Raw genomic sequence first — 22,500 nt, 5'->3', positions numbered from 1 at the left:
TTTTTCAGCCCTCTAAAGCATGGAGCATCACCACTCACAACATCTTAACCAACAGAAACGCCAGCGGAGGCTGGGGGAGCCCCTGCGAGATGCACCTGCTCACCCCGTCAAAAGTGAATGAAATGGGATTTTTAGAGAGAGAGAGCAAGCAAATTGCCCTGAAATAAAACAAAAGGGCTGCCAGAGCCACCGCCAGCATTGCTGTGCTTTATCCCTCTTGCTCCAAACGCCTCCTCTGCACGCTGTCCTGCATTAGCAGCACGCCGGCTGCTCCCTTGTAAGACAAAAATTTTAAGTCACACAGAAAACAAGCTTGTTTACTTGGCATTAATTAGAGCAAATAAGATAAAGCAGTCAGCTAGTGAGATTCCTTCATTTTATCACTGCTCTTGTTTGACTGTTGACAATCTCTGTGGGGTTATTCTGTATGTCTATTGCAAAATAAATCGTATTTTAAGTTATCACTTCTGGTTCAGGTTTTAATTTGCTGGACTTCATTTGGGAAAAAAACACGCCTTTTCTCCCTCAAACATTTGCAAAGCAATAATTAACGGGATGCCAATATTTCAGTCCTAATGACTATCTAATCTTAGTGGTGCATGTATAGAGAATTTTAATATTTCATAATATTTTATTTCAGTTGCACCAGACTGAAGCTGCAGCTGAGTTTATCCACAGATTAAATTGTTTTAAATCACTGAAGTAAAAATATTACTTCATTTCTCTGTCTTTTCTTGACATTGCAAAATTAAAAGAGTCACTCATTTTTAAAGATCTGTGGGGAAAAAACGCTCTCTCCTATTTTGCTGGGTAGCACAGCATCCTGGCTGAGCCTCCCGCGTTACAAGCAGCAGCTCCCTGTCTAGCAAAGGAAACCCCACAGCAGGTTTCTGCCCGAGTCCTGTCCCCACTGTGATGCCGTGCCAGGACCAGCAGTGCCAAGACCTTGCTGCAGCTGGAAACCTACCCGAAATGAGGGGCCGGAGAGGTGGAAAACTCTTGCACAGGGGTGTTGGAGAGCCTTGGCTGTCCCTCTCCCAAATCCTCACCCTGCGAGGATGGAGAGCTGGGACCGCAGCTCAGTGACAAGCGTGGTTGCACAGGTTCACCTTAAACTGCAGGACAATGAACCCAGCTCTTTTCTGCAGGTTTCTCCAAACGTAGCAGCACCAAATTGAAATTTTCTGAACTGCATGACAACAAACCTTTGTACCCATTAATTTCCAGTTCTGAGATATCTGTTCCGTATGAAAAAACATGTTACTGCATAATAAAGCTTGTTACTAAAAGTATTTAATATTCATAATGTTTTAGTAAGTAGCAAATTCTCATTAAAACAACTGTGGTGCTTGCACCACTGGTTTCTACGAGTCTTCACTTAGCAAGAACAATGCACTGAAATACTACCGCAACGTCTTTGTTTGCAGGAAGAATAAACTCTTGGTAAGGTATTTATTGTGATAAGCGCATTGTTTGCACTTTGGCACCAATGCCACTCCACATTTCTGCGGCACACAAGTAACAGCACAATGGAAATAAAGTCATGTGAATAGCACGCAGGACTGCTAAACGTAAATCTTGCCCCACTCTGGCACCTCCCTCCTTACCCTGCAGCTTCTTGGAACACCTTGTGGCATCCCAGTATGATCTGGCTGAGGCACCAGTGCTGCTGGTGATCCCGTTGTGCCCACACAAGCCCTCCTCATGAGCACTGCTTGAGGCCAGCCCTGAGGACAGCTGCTCCAGGGATGGCCTCTACATCACATACCGCATCGAACAGATTTGGGTCTGCTTCCAAGGGCAAGCAGCAGTAAGGGCTGCATGACATAGACGAAGGTCACCTGGGGGATCAACTGGGCACCACCAGAGGGGCACAATCACCCCAAATTTCAAGTCCACACCTCAACTTTCTCAAGCCTCGATGCATACTTTAGACAGCCAAGACCATCAAAATATAGAGTGAACTTTCAGCAATAAAAATAGTTAAGAGCACTTCTAACAGTGAAACCACAGGATTTTGCATTATGTGTTGACTGCATAAAATCATTAAGATTTAATTTAATTTATACCAATCAGCCCGAGGTGAAGGCGCATGAAATTAACTTCACGGAGTACATTCTGTATTTTATTATGCAATGTACCTTAAAAGCTGTATTAATATATCCATGTAGTTGACAGAGATGAGCCAACTCCCTAAATTAAGATTAAAAATTTGTGTTTCTTTATATACATATATACATTTGCGGATTTAACTCTTTCATTCATGTTGCATGAAATCATCTACCAATTATTATTGATCCTAATAGTTTATTAAAGCTTCCCGAATAGTCAGATAATTATCATAAACAAATCTTATCGATGCCTCAGTACTTTATATTGAAACTGGTTCCAAAATCCTAGCTGCCACTACAGCAATTCCTTGCAATACATTAAAACAGCGAACAGTTAGTGACCATCTTTGACAGCTCATGGAGAACAGACGAGATCCCAGAGGATCTGCAAAGATGGGGAAAAAAGAGACAGGAAGAAATTATAGACTAGTCAAACTTTGATATTGGGAGAGATAATGGAACAAATTATTAAAATATTTATAAGCATCTCAGGTTCATAAGGTTATAAACCACCAAACAAATCTAATCTTCTTCTTTGACAAGATAATTGGCCTCATGGATAAGGCGAGAGCAATAGGGGCAATATATACTGACTTTAGGAAGATTTTTATATACCTTTGCTGATGACATTCTCATAAAAGAGAGGGAAATACAATCTAAATTAACAGAGTTTAGGGTCAAGGCCAAGAAAAGTTTTAAAAAATTTAAGCAGAACTACTTATGGCAACAACTGCAAGGGAAACAGAACCTTGGTGTGAAACCTTGTGTTCTGCACTGATGGAAGCTGCAAGTCCCCGGACATGTTTCAGCTGCCATTGGGATACACCCAAATAGACCAGCCACTTCAAGTATTGGTTGTCAGACTGAGATGGCATTGCACCTCTAGATTCTTCAATGTGTAGCTATGTCTGAATTGTAACCTAGTTTTTATTAATGATTTTATTTAATGATTTGATTAGCGACTGTACTTATATAACAACAGATAACAAGCTGGAGTACAATCCAACCAGTTTATGTGAAACAATCAGAAGTTGAAATTATTTTGACAAATAAAAAAAAGTCCAAGCCAGCATGGTAAGAGAGTCATGATCAAGTGGAGAATGCAACCAGTAAGAAGAGAAAATCAATTACACGCACACTAAGAAAGGACTGTTAAACAACTAGGCAGCGGCAATTCAAAACAGCCCTGGGATCTGTATTGGGCTGCAAACTTAATCCAAGCTGACAGTGCCATACCATAAGAAATAAGGTAGGTCTTAGTCTGGGATGTATCAGCAGGAGGATCTCATGCAGAACATAAGCAATTATCCTGTTGTACACAGCGGAGAGGCCCCCCGGAAGCGCTGTGCCCAAATTTTGAAATTGCACACTGTGACAGACCCATCGGAGGCTCCAAAAGAGGAGGAGCAGAATCAACAGGCTGAGTATGCTAAAACAGGAGAGATGATCTGAAAGCAGCATGGGATATCCACAAACACGGCTGAAGCAGCCCTGAGAACTGCAGTCAGATGGGATCTCGCTCCATCTCACGACCACGAGGGCAGGCACGGGGTAAAGACAATGATGATAAAAGGATAGGTGTAGATAAGAAAAATCAACTAACGCTCCTTGCCCGATTTACTTGTAGTTATATGCCTCAAAAACGAGTCTTCCAAGACACTGGTTAGCAATGTTTATACAGGGGACTGATTGATTTCCTGACTCTTCGCTAGCATATGAAGAAATAGGACTGATCTTGAAGGCGAGACTTTATGTGGGCATTAAGACAGTTTTTCAAAGCATTTTATAAACATATGCAGCTTCCTAGGCAAAAGTCAGGGTGAAGTAAGTATGCCAATGCTGAGGTCCACCCAGCTCAAAAGTGTCACTCTGGGTTGAACAAGATGATCTCCAGAGGTCTCTTCCAACTTCAAGTGTTCTGTCATTTTTGTTGTTTTCTAAGATTTTTGCTTATTAACAATTACGAAGGATACAAGCATCATAAAAACAAGAGTATCACAGAATCATGAAAGGGCAGAAAATGTTCTTTGAGGCTGAGATTAGAAAATCAATGGAGGAAGAGCAATGGTGTGCTATCTGCCTCCAGCCAGAGTACAGGCTCAGAGGGAAAACGCCTCTAATGAAATTCAACACAAAGTCCTCCTCTTTAATGCCTTAACTAGGCATAAATGAACCTTTTATTCCTTCCTGGTCACAGTGGAACTTTAGGATAAGGTAATGTTCCAGTATTAATAAAATTATGAATGGAATTAGCTATTTTCATATTTTTGGCATCTGCACCTATTAACCTACCACCAACACTGCCTATTGTTTCTGAAGATATTTTCAATTGTTTTATATTGGTACTTAACATTTTTTTTCCAGAGAAGGTGGTAACTCCTGCATAAGAACTTGAGCCCACTGAAAATAGGCATGTTTTTCTAGTTAACTCTCAAAACCTTTGGTAGCCTGTAGACTTGAAAAAATCTGTGCATCCTATTCAGAAAAATCACCAAGCTCCTATAGGGAACTTCTTTATAGTTGAGGTCTGTGGAGGCAGCATCTTAAGAAAACTTTTGCTGTTGACAAGCAATTACTTTGTTAAGATTGCTTATCATAGTAACAGGACATTAAAATACACACACAAAAACCAAAGGCTAACGAGATACTTATTTTCACTTCACCTGAAAATGCCCAAGGCTTCCTCACAAAAATAAGCTTTATTTTTAATTTAATTTAATTTAATTTAATTTATTTTATTCTGATAAGAGAAAATCAGTATCAGAAAGGAAACATCTCAGTGGTCCTCCGATTCATCCGACTCCTGATCAGTTTCTGAACTAGTGAACAGTTTTGGAATATTTGCCAATGGAATCCATCCTGATTCATCCAAAATTGACCTTGTGCAATAAATATTAGAAATACTGCCCTATAAACATGTTTTTGAAACTGCTTGGACAGAAGGAAATCAGTGACATTACTCTTCAGTGACAAAGGACTTTGCTCCAAAATGATTAGCTATAACTGAAAAAAGTAAATAAAAAAACATACATGAAAAGCCAGAACTTAACCATTTCCAGCAACATTATTCCAATCAGCAGGTGCAGCAGGGACGGGAAAAAAGCTGTTTTGAATTAAAACACTATGCTTTTTGGTACAAGCTGTATGCGAGGTTCGAGTCAGGCCCCGTGTCTCAGCACAGAGACTTTGGAAGGTGCAATGAAGTGCGAGTCCTGTCCTCACCACACAGAGTAAAATGTCAGCAGGATGGGAGGGGTCTTGAAGTACCATAAATAAGCAATGTGCCCCAGAGGTGATAAATATTCAAGGTTTTTCCCCCCTGAAATCTCTGCTCCAGACCTACAAAGCACTGCCAGCCCTGATCGCGGCATGGACCAACCTCTGAGCTCCTGCTGCCTACAAAGGAGAACGCGGTAAATAGTCATGGACCCACACTGCCCGTGCCCCCAGATGCACGAGGAATCCCTTTTTCATATTTTAACGCCGGGAAGATCAGTGCTGACTGCACTGCTATATCCAGACGAAATACACCAGGTAAGTTTTGCATAGGCCACGCTTGGAAGTTGGGTGCCAGCTGCCAGGGCTTGCACGGAGGTGGCCAAGGATGCGCTACGGCTCACCCACGGCACACGTTAGGAAGGTCTGTTCTTATTTAATGCTGACTGTTAATAAAACATACAAAAAAAACAAAAACAAACATGTTTGTAAGAGCATTGCAAATAGAATATTAGATATTTAAGGAGATTCAGAGGGGTGTTTTTTCCTTTCTGGCTGAGGCAGTGGAGGCATGATGGGCATACATTGCATCTCCAAAGCAAGTCCTGCTCACTCAGCTGCCAAGGGGACTTTTGCATATGCTTGGGGGGAGCATATGGGGGACCCGCGGGTGCCAGGCTGCAGCCCCCAGCTCTCAGAAAAAAACAAATAGCTGGTTGTAATTACAAACTAGGATCCTCACAAAGAGCAGTGGGGCTAAGAGTGGTGTAAGCAGCCACCAAGGCCACGTCAACACCAACCCTGACAGGTAATAGGGTAATTCACAGGAACACATTACGCTTCATGAGAGCACTTTATTTAGTAATGGATATCTACTGGTCTCTGCATGGATCGTATTACCCTGGCTCACAAGAAGCTTCTCTAGTCTATCAACCATGTTTTCGCACATACCATGAAATATTTCTACTTTATATGGTCCATACTTGCACTTTATATTTAATACTGAACAGTCCAGTAAATCCATACTGCAAACGTACGGTCTTTTTACAGTGTGTTCCGAGAGGGAGAAGACAAACAAACAGTAAAACAAATTAACCTTTACGGGCTTGACGGTTCGAGTAAAGCCAAAAATATGTAGTATTAAAGGCAGACTCGCTGTGCAGGCACCGAGGGGGCTTCGGATCCCGAATTTGCCGTGTTTCATCTGGGAGGACGGGCTGGTGTCTCTCCTCCCTGCTACCCACGCCGTACACCAAAGAGCTCCGCGCTGCATGAGCCGTGCAGCCGTTCCACTTGATGTTGCACAAATGCAACTTTTAAATTGCTCTTCAGAGCAGTCCCCCGGCAGCCGCTGACCTGCTGCAGCAGATCAAAGCCCCACGCCCGCGCGGGTCAGCCCCTTTCATCCGGGCTGCCAGCACCGGTGCCGATGTACCTGCAGCTCCTGAGGAGGGCAGATGAAAGCGCTCTGCAGCCACCCCAGCAGCTACACGGGGTGCATATAGAATTAACGATGGTTAATTAACGCTCGTATGGATATGCTATGGCAACGAAGATGCACGGGAACAGCTCATTAGACACGTAAGACGCAAACTATAGTAATGCATAAATTAAGGCAATGCCTTGAATAAAAGACTTTCTTTCCCATTTGATGTTGCACTTCTTCCTGATAAGCAAATGGACTTCTGTACAAAACTGTGGGCCAATTTCCTGACCACTACCTTCATAGTTTAAAGGAATTAAAAACACTGACAAAAAAAAACAACAAAACAACAACAACAACAAACAATAACCCCCCAGCAACTACAACTGCTTTATTCCCATGCTTGCACTGGCATGAGAAAGCATATAGCATCTGTTCCTTGTGCAATTACAACTGAAAAACAAAAACTTCAGTCCTTCCTTGTTAACAAATTCTGCTACTTCTACCAACACATCCTCACCTCGACCTGAATCGCTGTCCCCATCTCCTGAGTGCATCTGCCTCTTGAGAAAAGGTGGGTGCACGGCACCACACTGCTGCGAGGGGAAGGAACACAGTGCCTAGCACATGAATCCGCAATAAAAGCTGTTATATTTACTATTAAAAAGCTCCTGAAGTCTGAAAACTCAATTTAACACATTTAAATTTCTACGGAGTTTAAAAAAAAAAAAACAACTGTTTTAAATAAGAAGTTTTTACTACAACTTCGTGCTAGCTGCTAGCAACATGTATTTGTTCTTGTCCACAACAATTCAAGGAAAGAACTGCTCGTGTTAATAATCCTCATTTTATCTGCATAAGCTGTTAAGACCATTTCAATTGTTTTCCAATCAGAGAAATTATATGAGCTAGATATCAACTGACATTTTAATTTTGTGGTTAAAAAAATGTTTTCATATTTCCTCCTTTCTAGTCGTCTGTTCAATACACCTAGGCATAAAATACATCAAATATACTAATGATAAATTCCGCCCCAGAGCGTAGATTTCTGTGATTCAGGAAGAGAGGAGGAGCACTTCTGCACTGCCTGGATTTGCTTGTTTGTTTTTTTTTTTTGCAAGAGTTAGCCTTTAAGTCATTTTTTTTTTTTTTGCAGACGCAGAGGCTAAAGCATTTTCTGAAAAGGAGAACACGGTAACAAGCCTCTGCAAACCGGCTCGTATGAAGTGCCTGAGAGCACATCACAGGGCGCCATGTGCCGGTGAGATAAATATCAGTGCGTATGGACGCGCAGAGATCTGTGCACGCACACGCCGAGGCGCTTCAGGCTGCCGCGGCGCGGAGGTGAGAGCCTGGCGTCCCCGGGGAGGCGCGAAGGCTGCGTCAATCACAGCCAGCCTCCTGCCAGAAAAGCCACTTAGTGGCAGCTGGAAAGGTCACATCAGAAACACAACTTCCATCTCCACCAAAACCCATCCCGTAAGGCTTTACAAATATTTGGAGTGTGATTCTCCAAATATGATTTGTCAAAACAACACAGTGTAACAACAATACGCCTAAAGAAAGCCTCTCTATAAATAGCCTGCTAGGGAGAAAAATGTTTACTTTATTTGCTGCATTTGAGAGCGAGGTAAAACCTAAACAAACTTTCAACACGAGCTGAGTTTACATATTTAAACTTCAACCGTGCCAAAGTTGCAGCCTAACTGGCACCAAAAAAACTAACAGAAAAGTCATATATTGACAAAACACACAGTCATAATAAAACCACATCCAGTTAATAACTTTGAAAACTAATGTTAACTCCTAGCACAATAGAAAAGTCTTCTTAAACGCAATAAAGCAGTGATATAATTTACTCTTAGCTCCTTTTCAAAACATTACTCTCTGCCCACAATCACATTCAGATTACAAAATTCCTTTTGTAGTTTTCTCCTAGCTGTGGGAATAAAATAAACCACTTAGATGACAGTAAAGTGTCTGTAAAATATATAACAGCAATAACTCCTGGTGGAAATGTGGCAGATATTTATACAAGAGCTAAAGCATGAAGCATTGTAAAAAAGGCTAACATGAAGGGTGTTTATTTTTAGAGGCCTCTTCCGGATGAGATCATGCGGTTTGAGGAAGCCTTTTGTAAGAACCCTGGTTTCACAGGTTTGTTCTTATATTCAATATGAGGTGTCAAGCGCTAAGTGCTGGGTGAAGACTTAACAGCCCCGTACCACCAGCACACGTGCTTGCTTAAAAATTTGGCTCGTAATGTATGCCTGATTGGGATATACCTATTCTATTGAAGAAAAAAATCCGAGGAAGGTATTTGACATGGCCTCACACGGACACACATACACATTTTGTTCCTGGCCTGCAGCGAATTCCATCTTGGTGGAAGCGAATAGGTAAGGAACTGGGCAAGATTTTGGTAACAACAGCTAAAATGTCTCGCAAGAAAGCAAATTTGGCAGCCTGGAAGCAAGATGCAAAATGCTTCTCTCTTTTGCTAAGAAAAGGGAGGACAACAGCAGCTAACAATAACCTGCCTTAATGGCAACTTATTTCCAGGTTATTTTCGTCAGTTGTTTAACATGTAAATTAAGATAACAAATAATAACGTAAGGAATGGTATTTATGAAACATGATGTCCATCATGCTTGAGTAAGTTCAATGTGGTTGAGGTATCATGGAGAGAAGGATGCTTAACAGTTTACCTCCTCAAAAAAATCTGATTAAAAAGAGAACAATCAATTTTTTTTTTCTACTAATTTAAAAGATCTCTACAGAAGGCTACACCAGTATGGCTATTATGACCATGAATGACTACATGGGGAGTTAATCTAAGTGAGAAGATATGTTAAGACCATGAAAAAAAAAAAAAAAAAGTAAAAAAACAAACAAGTAACAGCAAGTCCTCCAGCACGAACATGGGAGCTGGCTAACTAGTGCAACGCAAGGACCATCGCCGTGGCCATGTGAAACCATGCTGTTCCTTCATCCCACCTCACTAAAATCAGCCTTCACCTGGAGACCGCAGTCAGATCCTTCTCAGTGACAGGAATTAGCAGGGTTTTTCTATGACTGGAGAACAAATGCATTAATTTGGATATATAAAATGTTACATGAAATTTAAGGTAGGCCAATGTAAATCAAATGCCCTAATGAACGGAGCCCTGGATGGCCACATTATTATGGGCGTTATGGGGAATGTACCCTTTAGCGTGTCACTGGTTACATCTTTTCAATATGTTTAAGTATGTTCTCACAGAATTTAACCAATTGTTTAATTCCTTGACAAAAGAAATTAATCTAGATCAAAAAGCTACATTTTTAAAGGTGAAAAAAGAGAAAACGTTGCTGTATCCCCTACTGCAAATGCACACCTTCCTGCAAAATCAATGGCAATTCATTTTGTTTAGAGCTTTTCTTTTTTTTTTTTTTTTTTTTTTTTTGAAGTGTTTGTTTTACAAAGCAACATCGTTTTCAATGTTAAATCCACAGGGTCATTGAAAAACATGTCAAAATGTTTTTAATACCACGAAATTTTATCACTCTGGTCAGGAATACGTGCGGGGCTTTGGCACACTCCAGCCCTGATTCATGGCATCATCCCTGCACGAAATGCCCCATCTTCCTGACAGCATTGCTTGCCTCAAACCTAGCAATCATGTCTCTCTCCTGCCCTTACCTGCTTCACTCCAACATGAGTGAACTCATGCACACATCTGTGTCAGCCCTAGAAGATTGGTTTAGCACAAGTAAATCACAAGTAATTCAGAAGGAATGAAATAGTGTGAGCTACTCTGCTAAGCTTGACAATGTACAGCGTGTTAAGCTTCTTTATTGCGTTTAGAAGTTCTAAAAAGCATTTGGTGTAAAGTGATTCAGGAAGAGTTTAAGTTTATATAACGTAGTAAATATACCCCGTGACAATTATCAGAGTAAAATCAAGGTTTATCTGCAAGAACGGGTCATGGACAATCAAAAAAGCAGTTCCTTTAGATTTCTATAAGCAAGGGGTTAAGTAGCAGAGCAAGCCTTCATCCTCTGCACACCACTTGGTGACAACATGATACATAATCTTAGATGCTAACAGATGTAAAAAGCCCTAAGGATCTTTATTATTGCAATTGTTGAAAAAAAGTAAATCTTAAGTTAATTTCTAAGAAAAAAAAAAAAAGAATGTTTTCCATACTCAAAATTATTTGGCAGACTTGACTGTAGATTATGAATACTTCTAGTTGACCTGATATATTTCAATGAATGAAGTGCTTGAGGAAATCGTCTGGCAGAATCTAATTACAGCACTTCTTTGTTTATCTGTATACAAGTCTTTGAATTCGAATGAGAAGTTATTACTAGGTTTACTGCCTAGGACCAGTTGACATTATAAAAAGCTAAAAAAAAAAACAAACTGAAAACATCCATGGTGGTTGACAACACATTCAGATTTAGTTTAGCTGAGAACAAACTGCTCTAGTTTCAGGAGAAACAGAAATTAACGTCAGGTCCCTTGTGGAATGCTTTGGGCCAGGAGATGCTTCAGCTCTGAGAGTCTTACACGAAGAAACATAGGTGTCTCAGCATTAACACAGTATGCTAATCGAAAAGGTTACTGTAATTGAATATACACATATTCTATACATAATCAGACTGCTGAGCATTTTTTCAGTTACAACTATTCACGAGTAGAAGTTGCACCCCAACTTCTTATACCTCCTCATACCAAGGACACTGATACACCAATGTGATCTGAAATCAAATACATCAAAAGATCTGAAATCTTTTCTTAGGGTCAATCCCGTGCCCTGTCCCGTTGCAGAACTAACTAACTGCCTCTACTAACAGCACTAGCAGGAATGAAAATTTGTAATAACTTTCAAAAGGTTTGAAAAGCAAGATATGGGCAAGACCGCGGTTCTTAATTTAATGGCAGAATACCTCTCATAAAATGCCTGTTTTTCTGCAACACGTTGATAACCATTCCTGAAACACTGAGGGGGGAAGGAGGGGCTCGGGAGGGCACATTTGCAGCAGTACCTACAGCGATTCAAGGTGCAATTCCAGTTAACAGTAATTGGAGCTGTAGATACAATCTGAATAGCGCTGGGTAAAAACATACCCCGAGGAGCCGTAAGTCTAGCAGCCAAATGTAAATACTGAGGGAGTAACTTCAGCCCCCGAAGACTTTACACCTACAAAATGTTCTACCACAAGTTCTCCGTGGCCAAAAAACACCATTAGGCTTTTCAAGCATAATGACACCTCACAACAAAAGCAATGTGTGGCAAAAGAAATGAAGGAAGCTATTGGTAGGGAACAATACAGACACAATCCCCTAATTAAAGCAAAGGAAAGTGGATATTTAAAAATATAGCTGAATTAGTCACCTCATAAGTTTCAGTGCACACGTTTTACAATCTGCAAAAATAATTTTCTTTAACTTTTTCTGCACGTTATTTTCAAAGTCATTTTACTGTATTTAAACCATCATGCTTTGGAACCACACATAAGCTTTCTGCATAAAATATCACCTTATCTCTGTATACGCAAACTATTTTAACTCCCTAGAGCTATTTAGCTAACCACTTGCTGTGACCTCTGAATTCTTATCCTGAATTATATTTTTATGTGCTATATAAAGGTACTGTTATGTTACTGTTTTTATTCCAGGTGCCAAAAAGGACAAGTTTATTGCCAACTGCTTGCTCTATGTCTTTTTTTTTTTTTTTTTCTTAATACTTAACTCACCCAGCAGTCTAATTTGTTTTTAATTCACACGTGAATGGCTTATGAAAAAAAAAGCACATCTAGTATGAAGGAAAAAAAATAAACAAATCAGTAATATTTAGAGGGGGGGGAAAAATCAACACCAGAAGCATTGCCCTGCTGGCTTGACTGAAAAGCACTGTATCAGCACACAGAGGTGCTCTTCTTTACGTGTTGTGGACATGCTATTTGTATGTCCTCTGAAGGGCTCTGTCAGAGCATGGTGCCTATCGCAGGGGCTCTGCGGCACGAGCATGGGGCTGCTGAAAGCCCATCCCTGGGCAGAGGAAGGTGTGCAGGCCCCTGGGAAGGCACTGGTGACAGCAAGAATCCCTCTGACTCCTTCGGGCTGGCAGAAGGATTGCCCCTGAAGACGCAGCCGCTCTCCTTTCCCTTACAGACCGACCCTGGCATGCTGCAAAACCACAGAGGTTTTTGGTGGCTTGTCCCCAGATGTGTGGCAGGTGGCACGCAGACACGGGGCCCTGAAACAGAATGACTGGGCCTCTGACGTGCCTCCAGACATGAGAGCTCTCTTGGCAGCAAGGCCCTGAGGAAGGCATCTCCCCCATCCCCACCCTCCAGTTTCCTAGGACTGGAAGCAAAGACAAAATGCCCATCCCTGGAATAAATGCCCTTCCAGAGCACTTCACGGTTTATTGGGAACCTGTAATTAAAGAAACCAAAAGGCTTATTTAATCCCCATCTTTTCGTAAATGCTTAACATTATAAAACAATCTACTCATATCCAGCTACCACACAACTGGGAGCCGCACCAAAACTGAAGGAAATCTGAAATCTCTGCTGAACTCACCTCAACTGCTACAAAAACTTAGCCCTGACAACAGACAGAAGAAAGGGATTCATCTAATAACCATTTAGACAGCCTAAAAAAACAAGAAAGCATGCTGAGCAATGGACGTGTGTGCAGTGAACATTCCAGTACCAAAATCTCACCAATTACTGTGTGTATGTTTGTAAGAAAACCTAAAAGCAGGACTGTATGGGCTTATGGTGGGTGATGAGGCTGTGTGGTGGTTGTGTGCTCGGGCTGTGTGGTGGAAGGAAACGTTCCTGCCTGGAAGTCTGTGCGGTGCTGTGCAAGCCAGAGAAAGCCATCTAGTTGTGCAATCACCGACATCTTCACGGCTCCCCTTAAGTCAACAGAGTGAAGATTATTATTCATGTCATTACCAGCATTAGGACAAAAAGAAGATATTGTTGGCTGCTGAATTAGGCATAAACCTGAATAATCTTTCAGGAGAAATTCCAGCTGCCTTTATCAGCATGATATATATATATAGCACTCCAAAACCAAGTAAGAGGAAGGCACGAATGAGCTTTGTAGAAGCTGGAGTGAGAAATTTGACGCTGTGCTTGGTTAACACAAAGGGCCTACACCACAAGGCCATCAGGAGGTGGCTCCGGCATCCCGCGGGATTGCTCTCACCATGCGGGGACCAGCCCAAGGGGGCCACAAGGTGCCCTTAGGGGAGCCTCCACCAAGAGGCTGCTGGCAGGGTCGAATCTCTTTTGACCACGGGCTGTCCCAGTAAGACCTCAGGAGGCAGAAGCCATTTTCACTCAGTCTGGAGGTTATGGGAGCACCCCGGCCCCAGAGGCAGGCACCCTGTGAAGGCATGAAGCAGTTCCTCACCGGTGGAGTCACGGTGGGCACTGATGGGGACGAGGGGCAACGTGCTTGGCAGCACATGGGCACCTCGGCCTGGCAGCGCACAGGCACTCACAGAGCAGCAGGGACTTCAAGAGCCACTGCTAGTGAAGCACTTTGGACTAATGCATCCGTGTTTGCTGTATGCATGCTTCAAGAGCAAATACTCCATTGTGGACTTGAAAATTGAAAGCTGAGAGGAAGAGCAGATAACTTTTGACACTGTCATTTGCAGGAGAAAACTGTACTTCACTGATTAAAAAGATGAGTAAGCCAGCTCAGAGCGTTACGCACAAAGCTACAGGGCCTGCGGTCCAAAAACACAATGCAGTTAACCAAGTAGCACTGTGTTGTATGGCCATTGTATTTCATTAACGGTTGAGGAAAAAAAGAAAATCTACTTTTTTTTTTGTATAGGCTATACGAGACATTTGTCATGTTACATGACCAGACAGTCTTGTGTTCACAGTTTCTCCCTGAGTAATTAATACAGCCCAAAGATGAGCCTCCACTCTTCTTTCCCCCACCTAAAAAAACACAGGCTTCTTCCTGAGAAATGTAAACCCTCCCTTTACTTTTTTTGATATTGTTTCTGTGCTTTTGATAGAGACAACTGGTTCCTACAGTGAGGTTGCACGCTACAGCCCAACCTACCTGTCCTCAGAAGCGTTTATTTTGTCCATGAAGTCCTACAATATGGGCCACATCAGAGCTCCTCCTTACACAGAATACCTCCTTTCCAATATTCTCCTGATGCTTGAACTGTATTATAGATCATAGTCTGGAAGACAGTAGAGATGTCTTCCGGATATCCATACCAAAAAACACGTTTTGTGAAATCCCACCTGAAATTTCAAATAATTCTGCTACTGTCATAACACAAGCTTTAAACAGCCAGTCTCATATGTGTCATCTTACTTGTGGGTAAAATGGAAGAGGTTTAGTTTTCTAAACAACAACAACAAAAAAGTATTAAAGGAGAAATACCTACAATTTTGAGATTTTTCTTCTTTCCTGCGTAATATCTAATATTCTATGGCATTAAATGGTTTAACTCATTTCTTCATAGAGAATCAAGAAAAGCACAAGTGAGCAGAACATCTGCACATGCACACAGGCCACCACAGCTAACTCTGTGCTGAGTAAGAAACTTATTTCCCCCACAGGTAAATGCTAACCTTTTGGAGTCTCATGTGAACATAGCTGTCTTTTTAGACAGGCAATCAAATGATCCTTGAGATACTTGAAGAGTCTAAAAGCAGTTAACATTCTCCACAAGCCAGGACCTACAAAACTTTTCAAAGACCAATGGATAAAAGAGATGGACAACAAAGAAAGAAGGGATACAGCCATACATCTGAGTCAATATCCATGAAAGAATCACTCATTTATCAATAACATACATGTCTTTAAAATTCTTCATATTACATGTCTTTTAAAGGGTTTGGGAGATGAAGAAACAAAGATGTGGAGATTATTTTTCTAAATACCTCTGGAAATATCAGGGAAGTAGAGAACAGTCAGAGAAAGACGACAGCATCTTCCCCTGCTTTGTTGGGCAGGCAGAGGAGGAAGCTTTGAAAAGTGAGGAATTGTTATTTGCTCACGGCAAGAAGGAACCTTTATTCTTATGAGTGACGGATTATTTAATTAATTGTGATTTAAGGGGAATTAAAATGCTAGGGAGAAGGCTGGCAAGGACTTCAGTGATTAAAGAGATGGCCCAGTTGCAGCCACTCTGTACAAGTTAACATTTTTGGTAAAAATTTCTGTGAAGATAAACTGAACCGTTATTTCCAAATTGTGTGTTTTCCTGCATGGCATTCCAAAAATGCACTGAAAACCAGAACCAGTGTGAGTCTTGAATCTTCTTCCAGAAGCTTGTGGGTCAAGTCTTTACGAAAATAGAAAGAGAAACCAAGAGTTGCTACAGTTCAGCGAGTCACAGAAAGTTAAATGCTATTAAGTTCTTTCTCTAAGTACAATTATGGATCAGTTTTCAAAACCAGCTTGAGTAGGGATGCTAAAAAAGTCCTGATTGCCCGTACTTGCAGCTGAACAAAATGAGTATTTTCTGCGGTCGAGATTTAACACAGGTCAGAAAAAAGGGCCAAAGATTCATTTCAGTAAGTTGTATCATTTTCATCTTTGGGCAATCTAAGTACTAATCAGGGAGCTAAAAAGGGCAAGAGGACGATGAAGAGTATGGTTTGGCAGTGACAGGAGAACAAATATGCATTTTACTTCCAAGAAGCAGGGTACAAAGCAGAGGGCTGTCAAACAGATCATCCGGTTGGGACAAACCAGCTGGAAATCCACAGACCCACGAGCCAACATTTTTATGTGATACCAGGGGGAAAAGAAAAAAAAAAAAAAGGGAAAAAAAAAAAGGCAGAAATAAGACAGCAGACAGGAAAATGAAGGTATCGCTTAGGAGGAGAGGCTGGAGTGGAATGGGGCATCTGAAAGGTAATTTCTCGTAATTTATTGCTGCTGCCCATCAGTGTGCTGTATTGATCTGAGCGGGAGGTGGGAGAGCTGCGGAGTTCTGCCAGGAAGGCAGGCAGCAGGCAGGGCTCAGGGCGCTCACGGAAGGTAAGGGAAAGTGGAAATGCAGACAGCCTGATCACCAGCTCTGATAGACTTTGGGTTTCAATAGACTACCGGGGAGTACGTTATCTGTTAGCTTTTCACATCCATAATGAGAATTAATTTAAATAAAAGTGGAACTACATATCACAACCCATTAATGAAGGAATATAATAAGATCTCGACTGAAGCCTATGTAACATTGCAGAAAATGTGCTTCCTACAAAAGTTCTACTATCAACATTTCTGAATAATTAATTCAGAAATAAAAGCAGTTTCAAGGTTAACAAGGTTCCTTTGATGCCTTTTGAATAATTCGCAATATTCCACAACTTCCAGCGGAACCACGCGCTTGGAGCCGTCTCTCACCGCACACCGGGATGACCTCGGGATCCACAGGCATAAACAGAACAGTAAAACAACTTCCTACAAGAAAATAAAAATCAAATAGGCTCATAACTGTATGATGAAAACTAAATTCAGCGCATGTTCCTGAGGGAGGGAAGGCTAGGAACACAGAGAGGTGCATATTGTGGAGGGCTGGTGGCACGATATGCAAAATGCATGTGAGATGCTTACATCTCGGCTCTTAAATCCGCACGCTCTGGAAATGCACACACACAGCGCGGGCTCGGAGGCGAACAACACTGAGGTCTGGTGTCAATTTAAATGCACTGAACACCAGAAAAATGCCCCCAACTAAGGCTTCAAACTTGTACAGCACATTTCCACTCAACCCAACTAGATTGCCTGTCACATCTGACATGGCTTGTCAAAAGTTATCCTTCACTGCTCATGGGCAACATGGAGGGTCAAAAGACCAAATACAATGGTCCAACCCATCCCATTTTTTTTCCTTCAGAGCAGCAGATATTGAACTCTAAGATGACAAGACAGAGCAGGTTGAAGCGGCTGCCAGAGAAACAGAAGCTGTCCAGAGCCGCTGATCTGAAGGAGAAAAACCAGCCGATCTGTGCATGTCAGGGCCAGGGCTCAGGCGCTGACAATCTCACACAAAAGGAAGTAAAAAGCCGAGAAACTTAAAGTGGCCTTTGTAAACCACTGCAGCCATTAAAAAGAAAAGAGGCGGTCACCGGGTAATGTGAAACACGCAACGTAAGTGATTAAAGGGGAAAAGGACGTCCTCCATCTCTTTCTTCTTAATCTGCATTAACGAGAGGTGATTTTTTCAGACTCTAAAACCAACTGAATTTTGAGAGTAGTTTTCTAAAAATAAGCTGGGAGTAGGAAATAAAACCTTGAAATGAATATCTGAAAAAAGTAACACCTTTCAAAAGCAGCTCAAAATCTTTATCGATATTTTCAGTTGAGAAACTTGCTCATTCTGGCAGTGGAAGACGTTAGGTGATAATTTACGGAAAAGCAATTTATTAGTAGCGGTAAATATAAAAGGTGCCACGAACTTGTTAGAGCCAGTAGCCTGGTGCCTATTTGAATGTGCAACTCCAGGATTTTCCACAATGTCACCAGAGAAGATGCAGCCACATGCTCTGGTGAAACAAATTTCAGTGCATTCATTACTTCCAGATGCTCAGGACCATCCTTACCTTTCCAGTATCACAATACTAAAAGCCTATCTATTTCTAATTCTTTCTGTACCTACAAGAATCCAAGACTTTTGTTTCCTTCCTCTGTAACACTTCAAATTTCACCTTTTCTCCTAAATTTATAAACTCTGGGAAAACCTTTCTGTAGGCAGGGAGAAATCACAGAGCAAATGTGCACCCAGTTCCCTACAGCAGAGGAGGGAAGGGGGTAACATGGGATCCTTCCTGATGGCATGGTTGTTGGACACTTCTGCAGCCAGTCGACTCCTGGCTGCCCTGACGGGGACATAGGTGACCACCAAGGGGTCAGGGGACACCCACCCCATCCCCAAGGTGACCACAGAGCTTGCTGAGACCTTCAGCACTGCCTGGACCCTTGGCATGCACACACAAGCAGGCAGTGAATGAATGCCCTGAGAAGCAGCTGAATCCAGGCACATGTTAACAGCACTTTGCTGGTATCATTCCTTTTTTTAATGTCATCCCTTTTGTGTTTTAATTACCTCAAAAGCAACATCCACTTAGATTAATGAGGGAATCCAGAGTTAACACCACTTAACAGGTACAAAAAATTTGCTTTTGGGGCAGTACTCAGAGCTAGCTGTACCCACAGTGTTAGGTTACAGAGTGACATTTTTAATACATGGACGGCTAAAAATTAGGGTTTAAACATGAAAGCTTGTTTTGTATTCTTTTTGGACTGCGTTCAGTTTTGTTGGATAACCTTTTCATCTAATCTACCACACATCTCACAGAACTTCAGCACATTATTTTCTTTTGCAGATTTTTATTTGTAGTGGACGCTTTCATATGGAAGGTTCTTCGGATCGCGTAAATGTATTTATACATTGCTACAGCTATGTAAGCTCATATATTTTACCTCGTTTGCATAAATGATTCTCAGGAATGAAAAAAAGCTGTTATTTTAGATTTTTTTTTTCTTTTTTATTTCCTAACTGAAGATTAAAATCCTAAACAAGTTCCTTGTCTCAGTTCCCATCCTTTCCAGTTTTCTCCCGTCCCCCCTCCCGGGGTTAGGGTGGCTGTGGAGGCGCCCGGCTCCCAGCGGCCGTCGCCTGCCAGCGGGGTGCCCGACCTGCCAGCCTTGCTTCCCTTCCACATCCCGACGCTCCCGTCTTATTCATGAGCTGCAATTTAATTCAAGAGCACTCAAGTTCCAGCAAACACAAAGCGGCCGAGAACGCGGTGTTGTGTGTTAGGCTCCATTTGAGGAGGGGGAGATGGGTAAATATCACCACGGCGGCCTGCGTGAGAGGATAACCTGCCCACACATACGCCAGCCCAATTAGCCAAGGCAAAAAGAGCTTTTATTCCCCAGGGACACCAGGGAAGTCTTAGCAATGCTCCCCGTCATCCTGCCCAAGCTGAAGCTACTGCACAGTCCAGCATGGAAAAGCAGGGTCTGTGCAGCCACAGCACGTGCTAAAACTACTCCCTTTTCCACCTCCAACCTGGAAACTTGGAAGAGATTTTGCAGAAGAGAGCTTGTTTGTAAAGAAGTTTGTCTTTCCATCAGCTGAAATAGAGTCGATTTGTAGTGCTTCTACCTAACACTGAAAAACATGCAAGGGAACAGTCCTCCATGAGCAGAGGCAGCAGCACCTGGGTGCAGCTGAAAAACTGCTGCCAGACCATGGGGTAACCACCTCTGCCTCCTCGAAACAGTGACAAGAAGTCTTTAGAGTAGACAGTCTAAAAAAAGGCCTAGAGAAAAGGGGAACTTCAAATGTAAAAATAGTTACAGTAATACAGAAAGCATATTAAACTAATCTGATTAGCACACTTTCTTGAGAACTGGTGCACAGGCTCCTTGTTATCAAATACAGCCCTACAGTGCAAACCTACAAGAAATCCCATGCATTTTAGATAGGTAGATATGTGTCTGCTGACAGACTCCATCCCCAGTTTCCATGCCTTACAAAAGCATGCTGACAGTGCTCCTTCAGAACTTTCTGAAAACAAAAATAATAAAAAAAAAACACACAAGGAAACCCTAGGAGGAATGTAACGTATGAATGTGCAATATCAAGTAAAGGAAAACACGAGCAGTGAAGAAATTAAGAGGTAAGGAATACTTAATATGAGAGTGGAGAAAACAACCGTACTCCATAAAACTACTTCTTTACATAGAAATAAAATCCTAACTGGGTGTACAGTCAGACGCCGTAACACCTAAGGTTTCAAGAAAACACTCCGGTCCAAAGACTTTCAAAACCAAAATTATCTGGTTTAAGAGCAAGAGAATGTGCATTTTTATGGTGTGCGCGATTAAAGGGGCTCAGTGAACCAACAGAGCTTGCATAAACCCCCGGCCCCCTAATCCCGCCGCAGTGCCCCCCTGCCACCCCCTACCGCCGCCTAAGCCCCCGACCAACTCCAGCGACCACCTCTGCGAGCGCGCCATTCCTGCGCTGTGCTCCAGGCTAAACATTCGCTGTGTATATACTAGTAAATTCAACAGCCTCTTTAACATCCCAGAACGAATTACTGACAAGTCATTTTTTGCTCCATATTGCAAGTCAATGTGGCAACCCTGTTTTTTTTCCTATTATAAACATGTACTGTACCTCAGCTCAGAGCCGTTTGGATGCTGATACAAGATTCATAATGGCTGTCAGAATCTGCAATTTTTCCTTTTGTTTTATGAGGTCAGGCAATATTACCTGCACTGATGTATTCCATTTTCCCAGCTGAAAACCTTCTCATTTGAGCACGACAGGTTGAAGGAGTCATGATTTTGCAACCTAGCATGTGAAACACAGTGCGAGGGGGCAGGTGGCTAACCCCACATTCTCCTTTTGCTCTTGTCCACTGGCAACAGTAAATTAAACTGTCAAAAACGGAATTGTCCTGTCATCAACAAAGCTATAGCTTCACAAGTATTGCAACATCAGATATATTTCTAATTCTGCATTTCCCTGCACCTGTAATTTCATCAGAAACTCGCACTGGACCATGGTGAGAAGCTGTCCAAGGGACACTGGCACTGCGAATTCCTTGGGACGCTTGACATGGCATTTCAGAGACAGAAATTAATGAACAATACCAGCAATTTGTTATATATAAAAAAAAGTGTTCAGCGTGGGGTCCTGACCTTCTGCAGAGCTTTGAACCCCAGGAAAAGGGCAGAAATGCTAACGTGGGTGTGACAGGACACGGCGCGACCACGCGCATGCTCTGCGAAATGGCGCACGAGAAACTAGGATGAGGGAGAAAAAATTAAGCATATCCAAAAGCATTAATTGCATAGTGAAACCGGACTTGCTCTTCAAAACCTCACCTCTTTCCCTTTTAGCCTCTTCAGAGATTAAAGGTGCTTCCGTGAAGTTCTCTCTCCCACTGAAGGAGCTTTACTCCAACATGCACCGCTTCACACGCCAGCAGCAGAAGCAACAGATTTTGGAAAGTAAATCGAGGTCACTTCATTTTAAACTTGAAATATTCAAAACAATGTTTCCTTTTATGATACAATTCTTCAGGGGTCATTTTAAAAGAAGAGAATTAATTAAAAACTTCATTCCAGGATTTAAATTTTCAATTTTCACTTGGAGATGACCGACTTCTACTTTTTGTTTGTTTAACCGTCTTTAGGTGTGTTTGAGTAAGTTACTACCTTCACATTACACACAGGTAGAAACAGTCCAGAGAAGATATATGCTTAGTAAAGCAAATAAAACGTGAACATATTGTTTAAAACCATACGTAACCAAGTAGAATACCCAACTAAAGTATCCTGCCACGTCTGACTGCTGAAGTGAGAGGAAGCGTCTCTTCCAATGTGCTGATAAACAAGAAAAAAGGGCTTGTTGTTATTAATTCAACATAGCAATCAAATATTGTTTTAGATTATCTCTATAAAAATGCAAAGCTTATCAATCATTAAACTGTGGACAGAAAGTTAAATTGAGATAAGAAATCATTTCACACAGCTTAATACAGTCAAAGTGACTCAATATTCCTTTATTAATTCTCATTTAATATCACTTTAAATTGCCGCCATTATTATCCGACGGTATACGGAAGGCTCGGCGTAATTAGTCTGTATTAAGCCCTTTTTATTTATAAGGAGCCAAATAAACAAACCCACTTTAATTACCTGGGTGCCACAATATTGATCTGAGCATCAAATTTTAATAT

General features: G+C 41.8%; 1 protein-coding gene across 4 annotated transcripts in view; it reads right to left on the bottom strand.

Annotated features, from left to right (window-relative positions):
- Window positions 1-22,500, bottom strand: part of MGMT (O-6-methylguanine-DNA methyltransferase) — a 165,752-nt gene that overhangs the window by 67,419 nt on the left and 75,833 nt on the right. The window lies entirely within an intron of this gene.

The sequence above is a fragment of the Aythya ferina genome (assembly GCF_964211825.1).
Source record: "Aythya ferina genome assembly, chromosome: 7".
Taxonomy (NCBI): Eukaryota; Metazoa; Chordata; class Aves; order Anseriformes; family Anatidae; genus Aythya; species Aythya ferina.
Note: the sequence above shows the minus strand (reverse complement) of the source record. Positions and strands in the feature narration are given on the sequence as shown.